We start from the raw sequence: 18930 nt of genomic DNA, 5'->3' as shown, positions 1-18930 counted from the left end.
TTTGTACAATAACAATTAGGCCTGGGCTAGGACACAGGTCTAAATAATTGAAATGCAGGAGGAAAAGAAAAGTTTATAATATGGTCCTCAGCAGATTTTCAAGTCTCCCAGAAATGTATTTGCAGACGAATTCAACATTTGTTTAGCTAAATACATTAACACTGTTTAGTCGTCCAGTTGTGTCTGAGTCTTTGCAGCCATAGACTGCCGCATGCCAGGCTGCATTAACATAGGTTTCTCCTTTTTAGAGGGTTGATTCATCCATTTAAGGACCAAAATCAATAATTTTTAGAATGTTCTTTTTGTGTCCGCATTGAAGAATCAGGCTTTAAATTTTGCTAAAAACCAGTAATCCACATCTGCTCAACTGTCAAATCATCTAGATAATTGCTAAAGAAGGTCCTTTAGTGACACGACATCCAACATGTTCTTTTCAAGAACACATGGACTCTTTAACGAAAGAGATAGAACACAGTGTATACTGAAAATAGCCATTAACAAACATCTGCCAGGAAAAAAATGTAAAGGCAATATGTTCTATTTACATGAACACAAAAATTCCAAATAAACTATGATGCAACACAATCCATAAATATTTCATTACTATATGGGGTTTACTATAAAAAATTCAAATTAGTTAACACTCAAAAATTATTCAAAGTAATTCAGCATATTGAGAATAAAAAATCAACAAGATCTTTTTGCTAAATAAAATATTGAAATAATTGATAAAGCAAACACAGATGACGATTAAAGTAAATCTTAAAAATATGCAGAATAGGAGCATCTTAAGTCTGGAAAGATATAAAAATATGCAACTAACATTCTACTTAAGAAATCAGCTTTCTTCTGAGTTTGAAAAGAAAAAATAATTTCCAGTGTCTTCAGTTTTTAATATATTGTATTGAAGGTCACCTATGCAAATAAAAAAAAACAAAGGAAATGAAATTAATACTGGTAAAGAATTAAAAATTTAATTATTTTTGAAAAACCAAACTGTGTGCAAATTATACTCTAAAGGAACTATAAACAAACAAGTAAACAAAAACTAGAAAATGAATACATAAATTTGGTAGTTTTCCTGGAAAAAATCAACATAAAATTTCCATTTTATTTTAAAAATCTAGCACACTGGCATTATGCCTTCTGAATTTTTCAGGTTGTATAACAGAATATTTTAGATATTAAAGTCATTCACATAATGACACTTGAACAGATGATTCCTGTGCTCTTAACATATTCTAGGTCTCTAGTACTCTTCCCTGGAAAATCCCATGGATGGAGGAGCCTGGTGGGCTGCAGTCCATGGGGTTGCGAAGAGTTGGACACGACTGATCAACTTCACTTTCACTTTTCACTTTCATGTATTGGAGAAGGAAGTGGCAACCCACTCCAGTGTTCTTGTCTGGAGAATCCCAGAGACGAGGGAGCCTGGTGGGCTGCCGTCTATGGGGTCACACAGAGTCGGACACGACTGAAGCGACTTAGCAGCAGCAGCAGCAGAATGTTTATCTAATACAAACTATAGAACACTAACATCCTTAAAACTATGAAACACCACAGAGTAAAACAAAGACCTTTGTAAATGTAGAAATACTATAAGTTCATGGATTGAAAGACTCTATTAGCGCTAGTGGTAAAGAATCTGCCTGCCAATGCAGCAGACGCAAGAGACGGATTCAATCCCTGGGTTGGGAGGATCCCCTGGAGGAAGAAATGGCAACCCACTCAGATATTCTTGCCTGGAAAAATCCCATGAACAGAGGTGCCTGGCAGGCTAGAGTCCATGGGTTGCAAAGAGTCAGATACGACTGAGCTCTTGTTAGCAGCAGCAGCATAATAACACAATATTAATTCTTACCAAATTGATTTAGATATACAAAAAGAGCATAAGAAAAATCTCAATAGTTTTATGTGGAATTCTCTTTTCAATATTGATTCTAAAATTTAGAGGGAAATACAAGTAAGTTAGTAAGTGTTAGTCGCTCAATCGTGCCTGACACTTTGTGACCCCGAGGACTGCAACCCACCAGGCTCCTCTGTCCATGAGTTTTCCAGGCAAGGATACTGGAGTGGGTTGCTATTTCCTTCTCCAGGGGATCTTCCCAACCCAGGAATCAAACCCAGGTCTCCTGTACTGCAGGCAGATTCTTTACCAATTGAGCTAAAAGGGAAGCCCAGGGAAATACAAAATGCCTAGAAAATCCTAGACAAGATTAAGAGGAACAAAATTAATAAGATTTATACTACCAGAATTAAAATATACTGTAAAGCTACTCCAGACACTCACATGATTATATCATAACACACTGAGGAAACCAGAAGGGAAAGAGACACGTGTACCCCAATGTTCATCGCAGCACTGTTTATAATAGCCAGGACATGGAAGCAACCTAGATGCCCATTAGCAGATGAATGGATAAGAAAGCTATGGTACATATACACAATGGAGTATTACTCAGCCATTAAAAAGAATACATTTGAATCAGTTCTAATGAGGTGGATGAAACTGGAGCCTATTATACAGAGTGAAGTAAGCCAGAACGAAAAACACCAATACCGTATAATAACACATATATATGGAATTTAGAAAGATGGTAACAATAACCCTGTGTACGAGACAGCAAAAGAGACACTGATGTATAGAACAGTCTTATGGACCCTGTGGGAGAGGGAGAGGGTGGGAAGATTTGGGAGAATGGCATTGAAACATGTAAAATATCATGTATGAAACGAGTTGCCAGTCCAGGTTTGATGCACGATACTGGATGCTTGGGGCTAGTGCACTGGGACGACCCAGAGGGATGGTATGGGGAGGGAGGAGGGAGGAGGGTTCAAGATGGGGAACACATGTATACCTGTGGCGGATTCATTTTGATATTTGGCAAAACTAATACAATTATGTAAAGTTTAAAAATAAAATAAAATTAAAAAAAGAATATATGCCATGTATATAATAAAAATGCATGTTTAATACAAAAAAAAATAAAATAAAATGAGCTGAACATAATCAGGTCAAATCTTTAGGGAAAGAAATGAGGTTTTGTTTAATTTGCTCAGATATTTGTTTTGCTCTGTACAGTTTCCCTCAAAATTTTAAAACTATCACATTCATTTGAAAAGGCATATAAGTTGAAAATTATTACAGAACACTTCTAAAGCTAAAAGAAAAAAAAAAAGTAAATATGTATAACAACATTTTTTCCAGTGGTCATGTATGGATGTGAAAGTTGGACTGTGAAGAAAGCTGAGCACCGAAGAACTGATGCTTTTGAACTGTGGTGTTAAAGAAGACTCCTGAGAGTCCCTTGGACTGCAGGGAGATAAAACCAGTCCATTCTAAAGGAGATCGGTTCTGGGTGTTCTTTGGAAGGACTGATGCTGAAGCTGAAACTCCAATACTTTGGCCACCTCATGTGAAGAGCTGACTCATTGGAAAAGGCTCTGATGCTGGGAGGGATTGGGGGCAGGAGGAGAAGGGGATGACAGAGGATGAGATGACTGGATGGCATCACCAACTTGATGGACATGAGTCTGAGTGAACTCTGGGAGTTGGTGATGGACAGAGAGGCCTGGCGTGCTAAAATTCATGGGGTTGCAAAGAGTTGGACACGACTGAGCGATTGAACTGAACTGAACTGAACTGAAGGAAGAAAAGCGCTACATCAACAGAAACAATGGAAGACAGAGGACAATGGAATCATAAATTCTACACTCTGAGAGAAAGCAAAACTACTCTTGGCTTAGAATTACATACCCAGCAAGTGTATATTTTAAATAAGTGTAAATTAAAAACATTCTCAAATGAACAGGTATGGGGTGTTTGCAATATTTGTTGAAAATTATGTTTTTGCTTTTGTTTGACTTTTGATAATCAATTGAATTCATTTCATGTTTACAGGCCTGCTCTTGTCATCTAATCTATCCTTATTCATTTTAAGAATGAATTTTCAGGAAATATGAAGTTGGGGAAAATAACTTGCTATATCGTAGCACATGTGTTGCAAGATATTTGATTTTTCTTTCACAAAATACTTTGGAATGTTGCTTTCTAATTAATTTCCAGCAGGATAACACTGATCTTTTTGCTCACTGTGAAAGCATTTTAACGTCTTCCAACTGCATGATGAATAACACTTAAATACTTTATCCCATCATTGAAATCCCTACAAAGTCTTTCCTACCATAAATTCTCACTGCTTCCTGTAGTCCAGCTGATAATAAGCTACCTGTTCTTGTATGCTTCAAATGTTCTTCTGCACATACAGCTCCTTCTTTCTGAATTACCCCTAAACCCTTACATACACATTTCACCCTTTCCTCCAAGGTTCAGCTGGATAGAACTACATTTCTCTGGAGAATTTTTTGATCCCATTAAATAATACAATTTCACTTTTCTCTGAACTCCTTAGTTATTTAATTTAAACTTCTATCAGTTCCTTAGGAAAATGATCTATGACTACTTCACTCGTAGAGCCCTCTAAAATCAAAGTGCCTTGCCTATTATTGACAATGAATATAGTTGTTGAATAAAAAAACAAAGCAAAAATAAACTTTAACCAACTGTCAAATTTCATCAAATATAGGTTAGTACTATGTTATGGGTTTTTAAGTACTAATAAGAATAATATAATCAAATTTGGGGGCCAGAATATAGATCCATATATTTAAAGAAACAAATTCAAAGTATGTAAACTGTCGTAGAGGATAGAATCAGTTTTTGGCTGGGAAGCTCTCCCTGGAATAATAAATAACGACCTTCCTGTCCCAGCCATACTCACCTGGTGAGTCAACTGTGATCACCACATTCATATATATCCTGCCTGGATTCAGAAGGCATGTTTTGTTGACTTTCATTTCATACTTTTCTATTTCCTGGTTTAAATAATTAGTATCTAGTAAACAAATGGAGTTGGCCTGAAATCAAGTGGAAATGTTACATCAAATTTACACCCAAATATATTGTGAAAATGTTTTTATATTTATGCACTGCATTATTGAAATAGATATTATATAGTAAATCATTCTAACACTCATATTTAATAAACCATTACATTCAAATCATTGATTTTATTAACTTATTTCAATCTTCTGTAACATTAAACATAATTTAGAGCAAATGTATGAACATGAATGTATGCTTTTCTTTAGAACTTAAAAAATCATTGAGATGGGTTTTAAAACACATTGAGAATGCCCTTATAGCTAAACAAATATATATTATACATTCTAGAATATTAAGAAAATTATCAAAGTAGCTCATAATTCTAGCATAAAATTAAGGTACTATGTGATATATGTGATAATATGAAACTGATACGTTTAAAAATAAACTATGGGTTTGATAATGTAACAAAGGTTAGGTAAACTTTCATTGACTCTACAGTTTATTGCAATTTAAAAGTTTCTGTTCTACTGTTTAAAAATAAATTCTATGTTTCTTTTTTAACATCATCCTGAGAAAGTTCCTTGAATCACGATATAGATAGATTAGATGAATTTTGCATTTTAAAAAACACTAAAGAGGAGATACAGCAGTTCCGTTTTGAATGTCCATGATTTACCCAGTGAAAAAGGCTTTGCATAAATTTTGATGGTTCTGACATATTCCTGCAGTAGCTTCATAACACAATTGAGAGAAAATTCTTCATTAAAAATGGCTTTTATCTTCCTAAACTTGTGAACAATACCAGCAACTGTTTAAGTCAGTTAAATAAAACTATGCTTTCATAATTTACTAAAATAAATCTCATTTTATGTGATATTTTACTTTTTTCCATGAATTAACATAAAAGATTGTATCAAATGACAGATGTTTTTAGAGCTGGGAGCAAATTATATTAGAAGACTTGAATGATGTTTGCAAAGCTTTTGACTTGCCTATAAATCTCTTCTAAATATCTGAAAGTTCTTTAGAACAAAAACTGGAAAAAAAAAACTATAGAGAATATGAAATAAGTAACAATTTTAGTAATGTACAAAATCTATCAAACTTAAATACCATAAGGCTGCTTAATTATATGGGTGCATGAATGAAGAATAATAGTTCCAAGTTTCAGACTGAATAGGGTATTATATCATGATATTGTAAGGCAGCTTAGGAAGAATTTAAATAAATTAGATAAATATAATCTGTATACAGTAAATACATACACACACACACAAGCACTGTGTCTTATACTTGTGTTATGTGTGTCTGGGCATATGTGTTCTCAATCATCCTTCAATCAGTCATGTACATATGGCTTGGAGCCATAAACACTGGGAGATATGAACTGGGTTTACAGTGAGGGTGAGGTTCAGTTCAGTTCAGTTCAGTCGCTCAGTCGTGTCTGACTCTTTGCAACCCGATTAAATGCAGCACGCCAGGCCTCCCTGATGTGTATAAAAGGAAGAAATTGCAAAAACAATATTTTGATGGTTATGATTTATTTAAACAGTAGTTGATATTGACTTTGTTTTTTCACTAGTCCCTGTACTAAGCTCTTTATCTACATTAGATAATTAAAACTCAAAATAATCTTTGGGAAATGAAATAAATAATATCTCTATTTTAAATATAAACATACAAATTTATAGTTCAGTTAGCCTTTAAGAAATCAGTAAGTGATAGAGCTGGGCTTTAGACCCACATTCACCTCAACTGTTGTACCAGTCAATCCTATTTTCTAGATCTTTTTTCTTATAATGAACTTTTTAGAAAATATATGACTTCATGTATGTTAGCCTTTTAGTCTTCACAGTAATTCTATGAAAGATAGCCATTCATTATCAACATGGCCACCACATTATAAATAAAAAGATATAATTTAGAAATCTAAGACATTTGCTTCAGTTCACATGGAGAGTAAGTGGCAAAGCAGAAATTTAATCAGGCATTTTGATTTGGAAACCTATATCCTTAAACAGCAGACCATACAAATGTCCATGTTGTAGACAATACTTACATAGTTATAAATATCAAACTTGCTCCATTAGGGAAATCAGTTGAAAAATGTGGCCTCAAATAAACTGTAATGTTTGATGTGACTCATATATGGGTAATGGTAAGAATGAAATACATCTGAATGTTTTCTATTTTCACCAATTATTCTAAGCTCTTTTTAAATTTCAATACTGTCAAGTATTTAAAAAAAAAAAAGACACACACACATTTTTTAAATGCAGAATTTAGAATTAATTGAAGTCAGCTAAATCTCAATGTCTTGGGACTAAGCCTAAGCTTTCTATTCTAAAATACCCTAAGTTTGTGTTTCGTTTTATATATCTGTTTGGTTTTGTTTTGGTTTTATGATCATTATACATTAGAGATTACATTCAGGTTTACTTCTGCTTCACATAATTTTTTAAAATTTATATTTTCATGTCAAATCATCTATGTGAGCCTTTAGAATGTACTCAAGCATTTAGAATGTGCTTTAGTATATCTGCCTGCAGTGTGGGAGACCCAGGTTTGATCCTAGGGTCAGGAGGATCCCTTGGAGGAGGAAATGCAACACATTCCAATATTTTTGCCTGGGAAACCCCATGGACAGAGGAGCTGGTGGGGTTCATGGGGTCACAAAGAGTCAGACACGACTGAGAGACTAACAGTTTTATATACACAGTATTTCTAATCAAATTAAGTACACTAATTTATAATGTTTAGATATGCATGCATTTCCCTTTTATTATTATTATTATTATTATTTGGCCACATGGCATGTGGGATCTTATTCCTTGACCAGGGATCAAACCCTTGACACCCACATTGGAAGCATGGAGTCTTGACCACTGGACCTCCAGGAAAGCCCCCCTCCTTTATTATTTTAAGTGACTATATTATTCTCTAATTAATTTTCATAATTTTATTATCATGGTCATATTTTCAAAGATGCTACTCTTTAGTATAAGGATCAATGTAATTTTTACTTTCAAATCCATGAATTTATGCTTCTGTTTATATTAATATATTTTAATGTATTCAGTTCAGTTCAGTTGCTCAGTCGTATCTGACTCTTTAGTAATCTAATATTGGAATTTAGAAAGATGGTAACAATAACCCTGTGTACGAGACAGCAAAAGAGACTCATGTATAGAACAGTCTTATGGACTCTGTGGGAGAGGGAGAGGGTGGGAAGACTTGGGAGACTGGCATTGAAACATGTATAATATCATGTATGAAACAAGTCACCAGTCCAGGTTCGATGCATGATACTGGATGCTTGGGGCTGGTGCACTGGGACGAACCAAAGGGATGGTATGGGGAGGGAGGAGGGTTCAGGATGGGGAACACATGTATACCTGTGGCAGATTCATTTCGATATTTGGCAAAACTAATACAATATTATAAAGTTTAAAAATAAAATAAAATTTAAAAAAAAGAAAATAAAATCACTTTCATATTTCAGTTTATCTTAGGAATATTTCAACATTTAAAAATTTTGCCACCTGTCATAACTTGAATGTGTGTACTGTTTACTTTAATCACAGTATATTTGAAGGGGGAAAAAAGCAAGATAAAAAGAAAATGCCAAAGAACTAAATAGACATTTCTCCAAAGAAGACATACAGATGGCTAACAAACACATGAAAAGATGCCTAACATCACTCAGTATCAGAGAAATGCAAATCAAAACCACTATGAGGTACCATTTCACGCCAGTCAGAATGGCTGCAATCCATAAGTCTACAAGCAATAAATGCTGGAGAGGGTGTGGAGAAAAGGGAACCCTCTTATACTGTTGGTGGGAATGCAAACTAGTACAGCCACTATGGAGAACAGTGTGGAGATGCCTTAAAAAACTGGAAATAGAACTGCCTTATGATCCAGCAATCCCACTGCTGGGCATACACACTGAGGAAACCAGAAGGGAAAGAGACACATGTACCCCAATGTTCATCGCAGCACTGTTTATAATAGCCAGGACATGGAAGCAACCTAGATGCCCATCAGCAGATGAATGGATAAGAAAGCTGTGGTACATATACACAATGGAGTATTACTCAGCCATTAAAAAGAATACATTTGAATCAGTTCTAATGAGATGCATGAAACTGGAGCTTATTATACAGAGTGAAGTAAGCCAGAAAGAAAAACACCAATACAGTATACTAATGCATATATATGGAATTTAGAAAGATGCTAACAATAACCCTGTGTACGAGACAGCAAAAGAGACACCAATGTATACATCAGTCTTATGGACTTTGTGGGAGAGGGAGAGGGTGGGGAGATTTAGGAGAATAGCATTGAAACATGTATAATATTATGTATGAAACGAGTCGCCAGTCCAGGTTCGATGCACGGTATTGGATGCTTGGGGCTGGTGCACTGGGATGACCCAGAGGGAGGGTAGGGGAGGGAGGAGGGACGAGGGTTCAGGATGGGGAACTCGGGTATACCTATGGCGGATTCATTTCAATATTTGGCAAAACTAATACAATATTGTAAAGTTTAAAGATAAAATAAAATTTAGAAAAAAAAAAAAAAGAAAATGGGTATATTACATCTCTAAGTGACCCTTGAGTTTTGATCAAAAAACTTTTTTTATTACAAAATGGATTCAGTACTTCTTTACCAAAAATTAATTAAATTGATGACTGAGGAAAATGTTTTTACTGTTTTCTCTCATATACCATTTACTATTTTCTTTTGGAAAATTTAGTATTCCATTGGATAGCATACATTTATACAATTTCCTATAACTGAATGACAAAAAAATAAGATGATTCAAAAATGAGCAAAACATTTCAATTAATTTCTGTAAAGAAGATATACAAATGGTTAACAAGCACACAAGATGCTCAGTATCATTAATCATTAGGGAATGCAGATGAAAACCACAATGAGGCACCACCTTAAACCCATTAGGTTGGCTGCTGCTGCTAAGTCGCTTAAGTCGTGTCCGACTCTGTGCAACCCCATAGACGGCAGCCCACTAGGCGCCTCCCCACCCCCCGCACCCCCCCCCCCCCCCCCGTCCCTTGGATTCTCCAGGCAAGAACACTGGAGTGGGTTGCCAATTCCTTCTCCAATGTGTGAAAGTAAAAAGTGAAAGTGAAGTTGCTCAATCTTATCCGACTCTTAGTGACCCCAGGGTCTGCAGCCCACCAGGCTCCTCCATCCATGGGATTCTCCAGGTAAGAGTACTGGAGTGGGGTGCCATTGCCTTCTCCATTAAGATGGCTGCTGCTGCTGCTAAGTCGCTTCAGTCGTGTCCGACTCTGTTCGACCCCATGGACTGTAGCCCACCAGGCTCCTCCACCCATGGGATTTTCCAGGCAAGAGTACTGGAGTGGGGTGCCATTGCCTTCTCCTTTAGGATAGCTACTACTGACAAAACAAACCACAAATGAGTACTAGTGAGGATGTGGAGAATCTTGTGTTATGCTGATGGGAACACTAAACAATGTAGCTGCTGAGGAAAACAGTATAGCAATTCTTCAAAAAATTAAAAACAAAATTGTCACATGATTCAGCCATTCTGCCTCTGGGTATGTATACCAAAAAATGGAACATGGAGTCTCAATGGGACAGCTGTACACCCTTGTCATAGCAGCATTATTTCCAATATCCAAAAAGTAGAAGCAAGCCAAATGTCCATCACCAGAGGAATATATAAAGAAAATGTGGTATATAAATATTATTCACTGTAACAATGTGACTACATGAATGAACCTTGAGGACATTCAGATCAGATCAGTCAGTCGTGTCCGACTCCTTGCGACCCCATGAATCCCAGCACGCCAGGCCTCCCTGTCCATCACAAACTCCCGGAGTTCACTCAGACTCACGTCCATCGAGTCAGTGATGCCATCCAGCCATCTCATCCTCTGTCGTCCCCTTCTCCTCCTGCCCCCAATCCCTCCCAGCATCAGAGCCTTTTCCAATGAGTCAACTCTTCGTATGAGGTGGCCAAAGTACTGGAGTTTCAGCTTTAGCATCATTCCATCCAAAGAAATCCCAGGGCTGATCTCCTTCAGAATGGACAAGTTAGATCTCCTTGCAGTCCAAGGGACTCTCAAGAGTCTTCTCCAACACCACACTTCAAAAGCATCAATTCTTTGGCGCTCAGCCTTCTTCACAGTCCAATTCTCACATCCATACATGACCACAGGAAAAACCATAGCCTTGACTAGATGAACCTTTGTTGGCAAAGTAATGTCTCTGCTGTGAATATGCTATCTAGGTTGGTCATAACTTTCCTTCCAAGGAGTAAGCTCTTTTAATTTCATGGCTGCAGTCACCATCTGTAGTGATTTTGAAGCCCAGAAAAATAAAGTCTGACACTGTTTCCACTGTTTCTCCATCTATTTCCTATGAAGTGGTGGGACCAGATGCCATGATCTTCGTTTTCTGAATGTTGAGATTTAAGCCAACTTTTTCACTCTCCACTTTCACTTTCATCAAGAAGCTTTTTAGTTCCTCTTCACTTTCTGCCATAAGGGTGTTGTCATCTGCATATCTGAGGTTATTGATATTTCTCCCGGCAATCTTGATTCCAGCTTCTGTTTCTTCCAGTCCAGTGTTTCTCATGATGTACTCTGCATATAAGTTAAATACACAGGGTGACAATATACAGCCTTGACGAACTCCTTTTCCTATTTGGAACCAGTCTGTTGTTCCATGTCCAGTTCTAACTGTTGCTTCCTGACCTGCATACAAATTTCTCAAGAGGCAGATCAGGTGGTCTGGTATTCCCATCTCTTTCAGAATTTCCCACATTTTATTGTGATCCACACAGTCAAAGGCTTTGGCATAGTCAATAAAGCAGAAATAGATGCTTTTCTGGAACTCTCTTGCTTTTTCCATGATCCAGCGGATGTTGGCAATTTGGCCTCTGGTTCCTCTGCCTTTTCTAAAACCAGCTTGAACGGACATTAAGGTAAATGAAATAAGTGTTCACATAAAGGAAAATACTACATGGTTTAATGTATATGAAATAGCCTTAGTAGTTAAATTCAGAGTCAGAAATGGAGTGGTGGTTGTCAGGGGCCGGCACAAGGGGAGAATGGGTAGGTATTTAGTATGTGATAGATACAGAGTTTCAGTTCTACAAGAGTTCTGGAGATGGATGGTAGTGATGGTTACACTATAGTGGGACTATAGCTAATACCCCTGAACTGTACAATTAAAATGGTTAGGATGGTAAATTTTGTTACGTATATGTTACTGAAATTAAATAAAAATAGTTAAAAAATTACTTGTCAGTCACTTATAACTGTAGACAGCATGCTTTAAGTAAAATAAAGCTATCTACAAATTCAGTAGAGATAAATCAGTAATGATCTATATGTACTTGAAAATTCTGACTTTTCTAAAGTAATAATAGATAAAACTCTGAATATTCCCCCATAGGAAAATCAGAAAATTGAGCCTTAGAAAAAAGAGGGAAAAAATGCAAAATTAGATACATGACACAAAGAACCTAGTCAGTACATTGCTTCCCTAAGTAGTAACATTAAACAAATAAATATCAATATCTACATCTATATTTATCTATCTGCCTTGCAAATATTTCCACTGATGAAAAACCTTTATATATCACTTTTAATTGCACCATAACAGAACTGAGATAAAAATAAGTGAGAGAAAGTGTGAATGTTAAAATAATGATTAACAGAAAAATACTCCATGAATAAAAAAGCAAATTTTCATGCACCAAATATATCTTATATTGAAATACAAAAAGGAAATTTTGAGAAGATTCAGCAGAGATGGGAAGAATCCATAAAGCTATACATTTTAAAATTCCTTGCTTTGAAACATATACTCTGACAAAAAGTAAGAAAATGTAGAATATATTTGAAGAACACAATTTAAGAGCTTACATGCAAATAAATAATAGAGCATTCTTTTCAAAAAACTTTAACAAACCTAAATTACTTGAGTACTCCTACTTCCCCTAATCTATTTGTCTAAAACTAAAAGGAAAATGTGTTAATTTTATTGAATCAAATTAAAAATGGAATCAAAGCACCACATCTGGTACAAATAATATTCTTAGGGAGGATGGCAGGAAGTGGAGGAGGGGCAAGGAAAGGACAAAAGATAACAAGGACTAAAGATGTATTCATATCTCAGAGATTAAAAATACACTATATTCCTCAACCTCCACCTCTTTAATATTTTTAGTTTAAATCCTAAATCCTTATGTTGTTGTCATTGTTGTTTAGTTACTAAGTCATGTCCAATTCTTTTGTGACTTCATGGACTATAGCCCAACAAGCTCCTCTGTCCATGGGATTTCCCAGGCAAGAATACTGGAGGGGATTGCCATTTCCTTCTCCAAGTCCTTATAATAAGGTTTAAAACATAATAAAGCAGAAAGGGGAGGGTAAGGAGAAGATTGAGGGGAGAAAGAATGAGAGGACAATGAAAAAAGCATGGAGATCAGAAAGTGAAGAATGAATTCTGCAGTGATTTACAGATGATAAAGAGAATACAACAAAGTATTAGAATGAATAAATGTGCTTATCAGTTTTGGCAGAAGTCAGATAAATACACAGAAATCACAGCATTTCTAGTTACTAGTAGTTAAAATCAGAAAAATTAATTTAAAAAGGATTAGAGAAGGAAATGGCAACCCACTCCAGTATTCTTGCCTGGAGAATCCCATGGACATAGGAGCCTGGGAAGCTATAGTCCATAGGGGTGCAAGAGTCGAACACAACTTAGCAACTAAACTATTACTACTACTATATTAATAAAATCACCAAAATATGCTTAGGAATATATCTAACAAAATATGTGTAAGATTTTTAAATACTGAACAAATGGAAGAGAAAGATAATTTGTTTAAGTTGAAAGGTACAAATTGTTTAGATGTCAATTTCTACCAAATTTATAAATTTAACACAACTTTAATAAAATTTATTAAAATACAATTACTGAATTAGTAATTTTAAGTTTCAAAAGGAATTGTGAAGTTGTATGAGTACTCAAAATAATTCTGAGAACATATTAACACATAGACATACCCTATCTAATATCAAGACATAAACAATGGTAGCTCAGAAGAATGTATAATTAATAAAAATGGAAGCTGTCACCAAAACAGTCATCAAAATTACAGATTTAAACACACAAAATTTGTTCATATTTATACCAAAAGACATATTAGGGTAATTAGATATTATTCATTATGTTTTATATATTGGTTTCTATTGTGAAAGCATAGTTGGAATCACAAAACACATGACACACTAATCAAGATCCTGAAAGTAAAAAAAGAAAAAAAAAAAAAACAAAATAAGATAGAATAGGGCAGGAGACCTAACTAGAGATTTCTCCAAAGAAGACACACAGATGGCCAAAAACCACATGAAAAGATGCTCAGCGTTGCTAATTGTTAGAGAATGCTAATCAACATTACAGCAAGGTACACCTCACACTGGTCAGAATGGCCATGATCAAAATGCCTACAAATAACAAATGCTGGAGAAAGTGTGGAGAGAAGGGAACCCTCCTACACTGTTAGTGGGAATGTAAGTTGGTGCAGCCACTATGGAAAACAGTATGGAGGTTCCTCGAAAAGCCAGAGTTACCATATGACCCAGCAATCCCACTCCTGAGCATATATTCAGACAAAACTATAATTCAAAAAGATATGTGCATCCCTATGTTCACAACAGCACTATTTACAATAGCCAGGACATGGAAACAATCTAAATGTCCATGGGCAGATGAATGGATAAAGATGTGGTACATATATGCAATTGCATTAGTAAATAATACTACCATCAGTCAAGGTAATATTATTATCACCAGTCAAGGAGCAGAGAAATTAATAGTAAAAACAAAATAATGCTTCCTAAAAAGATTAGTAATTGTGAATAATCCTGAAATTTTGAAAAACTAACAAAATTAAATAATGGGAGAAATAATAACCATGGAGTCTAGACAGTGTTTAAAGTGTTAGTCGCTCAGTCGTGTCTGACTCTTTGCATCCCCGTGGACTGTAGCCCACCAGGCTTCTCTGTCCATGGAATTCTCTAGGCAAAAATACTGAAGTGGGTTGCCATTTCTTTCTTAGAACTTAATTTTTAGAATTACAAATTAGCCTTTATTTCTATATACATTTTTCCTAATGTATGTACTAATAAATTACTCATTTATATTTCATAATTGTAAATATGCCTCCACACTCTATATAAGATGTATCCGGTAACTAGTTCTTTATTTACAGAACTGAAAATATTCTGTAAGGTTTAAGGAAAAGCTCAACTAAATGTTTCATCCTAATATGTACACACAGAGAGTAAATATATCTTGGTTTTAAAGGCATGCAATTATAATTCAATTATTATTCTCTTCAGTTCAATAATATTCTTCTGAGCAAAGCATTTAAAACATTTTATTAAAATATATTACAGCTGTACTTTCTTCACATTAACACTTTGAAAATATGCTTAGTTCCAATTTTCTTAAAACATTTTGAGGTAATGTTTCCTTTCTTCAGTACATTACATAGCATCAGATTTACAAAGTACATACAAACAGTACTTTTAGAATATATAACCAATAGTTATTATGTAATATTAAATCAAATAATTTAATTTGTAATATGTGCTTAAGAATTTTATTTCCCAACATGGACTTAATAAGAAATCTAGAATTGTATGTTAATTTTACTCATTAAAAATATTTTAGCATTTTTATTTAAATATACTTCCTCCTCCAAAGCAGTTAACCCAAGATAAAACTTTCATGAACTAGATTTTATATATTTGATTCTTATACTACATAATAAGTAGAATTCACTAGTTGCAAAGTTTGTACAGTTTTCAGGAAATAGACAAAATATGCATGTGTTTTCAGACAAAATGTTTAGAAAGGATGATATTTGTGGATGACATCCATATTAGAGTTCTCCAGAGAAACAGACTAATAGGATATATAGATATATAAGAAGAGATTCATTATGGGAAGAGATTCACTATAGGAATTGGCTCATGCAATTTGGGAGGTTGAGATGTGTGATTATCTGGGGCTTGCAAGCTGCAGATCCAGGAAAGTTGGCGGTATAATGCAGTCAACGTCCAAAGGTATGAGAAGCAGGACTCTCAGGTCCAAGGCCATGAAAACGGATGTTGTATCTTGAGAGTGAGATACAACACTCACTTTTTGCCTCTTTGCCTTTTAGTTCTACTTGCACGCTCAACAGATTGGGTGATGTCCCCATCAATCTCATTGGTAAGGCTGGTTTTCCTTATTTAATCTAATAAATTAAATGATCATCTTTCTTGAGACATCTTCACGGCTATACTCAGAAACAATGTTTTACCAGCTATCTGGGCAACTCTTAGACCATTCAAGTTGATACATTAACCATCACAGCACCTCATAAAATGTGTGTACCACAGTATAATTCACAGAGTTGTTATAACTGGCAACCACTGGGAGGATAATTTGCTTCTTATATGCATTGATTTTTAAATAACTTAGTGTTATCTATATACAAGTATTATGATAATGTCAAGAAACACAGGTACTGATATTTTGCAAAATGTGGCTCCATAAAACAAAGGCACCAAACAAAAGGGTAAATATTTTGGCACAGAAAGTAGATACTTGACAAGTTTTGTTAAAATGAAAATCATCCTTATGTGTGTGACATCAGTGTAGCATGATGACTTAAGTTTTAATACATTTAAAAATTATTTTTGAGGAAAATATTTCTAAAATGAGTATATCTTCTCTTTTTTCTTAGTTTCAAAGTCATACACACCCATGTAAAGTATCTAGAAAATGTAAATTGAGCAATTGTATAAATTTTATTAAAATACTGTTTAAATAATTTGACAAACTCAAATAAATAATGTGTAACATTAAAATTCTCAAACTGTCATTTATGGTCTATGAGATGAATTCAATCTGGCTTTAATTTTAATCACATCTTGACCTCCAATTATGCATATTCTGTACTTACTATTGTTGATGTATGTGACTTTTCATCCAACCTTGACAGTGTCAGATAGGAAACTTTCAATGCTTCAAGGCAAAGATGACAAATTGATGTGTGTACACAACTATTTTTCATATGCTTCATTAGTCCTAGGATGAACTGAAAAGTTATTGTGCCCCATATTTCCCTTCTTACACTGTACTTACACATTTACTTTGGAGATTCAGGAATCTCCATGCATATGTATGTGCATTTGATCAGTTTAGGATTGTTTATTACAGAAAAAGAAGTGACCTTTTTCTCTACCAAGGCACATTATTGTTTGGGATGAAGAATCTCCAATTAGGGTCCTTAACTTTTACTTAAAATGTCTTCATAAGCTTTATGATATAGCTCAGTATTTTGCAAAATGCATTCTTCAGATGGCTAATTATTTTTTATATTCTCTCAATAGAAAGTTTCATTCAATTCAGGGTTTCTTTTTTAAATTCACTATAGTCTCTGCCAATGATTCTTTTTGTGTGTCCACAATCAGATGCAAAGCCAAGAGACTTATCTATATTTTCATATTGTTTAGTTTATAATTTAATCCATTATCATTTCCATGCATTCATTAAAGAACAGACAATGTTGAGAGGAAACCACTCTGGGCTTTAAGTTACTTTTGTCACAAATCTGTTACATTTATCTCTAGAGTTACTAGTCAAAATATCTCCTTAACCATTCAAATCTTTGGTATATCTTTACATTAAAAATATATTATTGACAGAGAATACTATTCTTAACAGTGAAAGTTTTCAAAGTGCTCTTATTTTTAATAATTTTGATTAGAGAATTATTAGTGCCCACATTGTATATAATGCATTATGTGTCTAAATTCTGTATGTGGACATTTTCCCTCTTTTAAATGATTCTAAATTTACTCCTAGATAATTAAGTCTATATTGTTATTCTCATGGTAAACTGTAATCATGTTCTAAATTCACGTTAGATGTTATCTCCACCATAAAGGTCTTTCTGACCTTTATCCAATACCAAATATAATTCGCCTCTACTTTGTTACTATTACTGTTGCACCTTCTGCAATGATTCTGTATGGCAAATAACACACTGTTTTGTTATCTATTTATATGTCTGACTCTCCAATTATACAGAGAACTCACAGAGGAGCAATATTTTATTCTTAATTGAATTAGAATTGCATTAAAGATATAAAATACATTTAATATGTTGTAATAAAAATATAAAACTAATAGCACTTATAAAATTCTTGAGAATTTAAAATGTGCTAAAATTTAATTAGTTAAAAATTAAATTAATTATATTTTGATAACATTTGTTAATTTTACATATTGATAATATATTGCAGATTTTAAGATAGATATAAAACTATTAAAGTTGAACTGTTCTTTTTTTTTAACTTCATTTTTTTAAAAATTTTATTTTATTTTTAAGCTTTACATAATTGTATTAGTTTTGCCGAATATCAAAATGAATCCACCACAGGTATACATGTGTTCCCCATCCTGAACCCTCCTCCCTCCTCCCTCCCCATACCATCCCTCTGGGTCGTCCCAGTGCACTAGCCCCAAGCATCCAGTATCATGCATCAAACCTGGACTGGCATCTCGTTTCATACATGATATTTTACATGTTTCAATGCCATTCTCCCAAATCTTCCCACCCTCTCCCTCTCCCACAGAGTCCATAAAACTGTTCTATACATCAGTGTCTCTTTTGCTGTCTCGTACACCGGGTTATTGTTACCATCTTTCTAAATTCCATATATATGCGTTAGTATACTGTATTGGTGTTTTTCCTTCTGGCTTACTTCACTCTGTATAATAAGCTCCAGTTTCATCCACCTCATTAGAACTGATTCAAATGTATTCTTTTTAATGGCTGAGTAATACTCCATTGTGTATATGTACCACAGCTTTCTTATCCATTCATCTGCTGATGGGCATCTAGGTTGCTTCCATGTCCTGACTATTATAAACAGTGCTGCGATGAACACTGGGGTACACGTGTCTCTTTCCCT

The 18930-nt window shown here is 34.6% G+C and overlaps 1 long non-coding RNA gene across 1 annotated transcript in view; it reads right to left on the bottom strand.

Annotated features, from left to right (window-relative positions):
- Window positions 1–641: 641 nt before the first annotated feature.
- Window positions 642–18930, bottom strand: part of LOC132343189 (uncharacterized) — a 30465-nt gene continuing 12176 nt past the window's right edge. Inside the window, exons 2-3 of the long non-coding RNA XR_009491896.1 lie at window positions 4782–4917; window positions 642–915 (exon numbers count right to left, since the gene is read on the bottom strand). This is a non-coding gene — a long non-coding RNA (uncharacterized lncRNA). The remainder of the gene's footprint in view (window positions 916–4781; window positions 4918–18930) is intronic.

This window comes from Bos taurus, chromosome 20, assembly GCF_002263795.3.
Source record: "Bos taurus isolate L1 Dominette 01449 registration number 42190680 breed Hereford chromosome 20, ARS-UCD2.0, whole genome shotgun sequence".
Classification (NCBI taxonomy): Eukaryota; Metazoa; Chordata; class Mammalia; order Artiodactyla; family Bovidae; genus Bos; species Bos taurus.
The sequence above is the reverse complement of the archived record's forward strand: the minus strand, read 5'-3'. Positions and strand labels throughout refer to the sequence as shown.